Source organism: Centruroides sculpturatus, unplaced genomic scaffold (assembly GCF_000671375.1).
Source record: "Centruroides sculpturatus isolate CEXI.00-Female unplaced genomic scaffold, Cexi_2.0 scaffold286, whole genome shotgun sequence".
NCBI lineage: Eukaryota > Metazoa > Arthropoda > Arachnida > Scorpiones > Buthidae > Centruroides > Centruroides sculpturatus.
The window spans coordinates 268,474-270,954 of record NW_019384581.1 but is presented as its reverse complement, the minus strand read 5'-3'; positions in this window follow the sequence as shown (position 1 = coordinate 270,954).

Below are 2,481 nucleotides of genomic sequence, written 5' to 3'. Positions count from 1 at the left end.
GGATGCATTGACTTGCAGACCGTACTTGTCTAGGCATTGAAACACTTGCCGCATGTGCATCTTATGTTCCTCCCACGAGGTGATAGCGATGAGGATGTCATTTAGGCATGAAAAACAGAAGTTTAGGCCTTGCAGAACTTCATGCATGAATCGTTGGAATGATTGGGCTGCGTTGCAGAGACCAAAACAAAGAAAACGAATTCAAATTGCCCAAATGGCGTCGTGATGACTGTCTTTGGCACATCATCTGGGTTAACTGGTATATGATGAAAAGATCTAACCAAATCGATTTTAGAAAATACTCCGTGTAAATTTTGACCAAAATCGTGGATATATGGCACTGGATAGTGATCGGGAACAGTTATTCTATTCAGGGCACGATAGTCTCCAGTAGGTCTCCAATCGTCATGGCTCTTCGCACCATATGGAGGGGTGAAGCCTAGTTGGATTTTGATGGTCTGCATTTACCTAGCTCCATCTTGTGCTGGAATTCTTGCTTTGCTACTTGCAGTTGAGCCGGGTTCAATCTACGAGGAATAACAAAAACAGGTGGATATAATGCACTGTGTTGTGCCTGACCTTGTCTGAAAAAGGCCGGGAACGAGTGAGATGTGGAAAGTCCTTCAGGATATCCTGCATTAGGGAATTGCTGATTATAGTTTCGACTGAAGTAGGTGGTAATGTATAATATCTTTCTCGTGTAGCAAAGGAAGTCAGAGGGTTGATTAATTATAAACTCTGTGACTAAGTGAATTTTTTTCATTATATCGATTATAAAAGTAATTGATTGTATAAGAAAATTAAATTAAACATAAAATAAAGATTGAATTTTTTTATTAGTTTCTAATTACAGAACGATTCCGTAGCCGTAGTTCTGTTTTTACCACGAGATGTCGCTACTTCGTGACGTCAAGAAGCTGGACAAGCATAATTCTGACTGTAGCGTATTTACACCACAGTCAGGATTAATTTATTACGAACAAAATTTGCTACTGTTCGTTTGTTGAACGTCAAATTTGTCTTTTGTCTAATGTTCATTACTTATATTATAGCTTTAAAGGATGATTATTGTTCATTATTTTTATCAAAATATTTAAAATTGTACAGTACAGTATATTATAAAAGTTATTCTACAGAATATGTAGACTTTCGTTCTTAAATTCTTTTAATCTCGAGATTTTCCTGTTGAATTTTCAATCTCTTACTCGAAATTTTTTTTTTTTGTATTATTTAATAAAATTATTCATTGCTTTTTAGGCATAATTTAAACGTTTTATATTAGAAAATTTGCGATATTTTATTTTACATTTAATGTTTATCTTTGAAATGTTCCACAAAACCAAACTCCATAGGCATTCTCCATATTTTCTCCATAGGCATTCTTATTTGGTTTTCACGAGATACTAAAAAACCTAACCCTGACGAATACTAAGAGTTAAGTGTATCTTGTGTAATTTGAGTAAAGTCTTTTGAATTGGTAGTTTAAATCCATATTAGTGAACTTTTTGTAGCCTCATTTAACAGATCTGCAATGATTTATTTGAACGTTAGCTAAGAAAAAATGCTACAGTATTCATAAGAAAGATGTTTTCTTTATGAAAAAGATTTATTGAAAATTATACATTTGCAACATTTTCATATGCACAATCTGTTATTGAATGTTTTCCTTTTGTAAGTACATTTCTGAAATGAACGTAGTCACGATCCCATGTGCCAGAGCCGCACGAGTAGAATTTATAAATTCCATGATTTTTTTAGACAGTACGACACTATTAACTTTAGTTGGTTCTCATCTCCTCTGCGGCTTTCCATTCGTAGAAATCTGTGAAATACAGTACATAATATTTTTATTTACAACTGAATGAGCTGTTAATATTCATGAAAACAATTATTTTAAGATATATTAATTAAATACAGCATTTTTAAAATTTTAGAAGAGAATTTACTTTCCCTTCATAGTTTTGAATTCCAGCTTCTCAATTCCATGTACAGTACTGTACAAGTACAGTAGACCCCTATAACGCGAGTTCCTATAACGTAGATTCCTATAACGCGGCGAAAAAATTGCGACAATATTCGTATAAAGACGCTAAAAGGGACGCGTAAAACGTCATCGCCAACTCGATATCGCGGACGAGCAGCCAAACTATTTTCCGCCGTCCAGCGCCACGCTACGGATAGTTTAGGCGGGTAAATTGAATTTACTATCGTCTGTACAGTATTATATATAAATTATATATAAACTAGCAGGTGGGCCCGGCGTTGCTCGGGCAAAAGTAACGATAACTAAGATAAAGATTATTACGTTACAGTCAACCTTACCCGTTTTCACAGAATGCAAGAATTGGGTCCCCTTGTTTCCAGACTAATTAGAGAATTTTTAGATGGGTCTAAAAATATGTTCGATTTCCCGCAAAAACGAAAAAAACTGCATCTGCGTATTGCACGTCGCTTTCTCTTAACAATTCCATTGTTACGTAA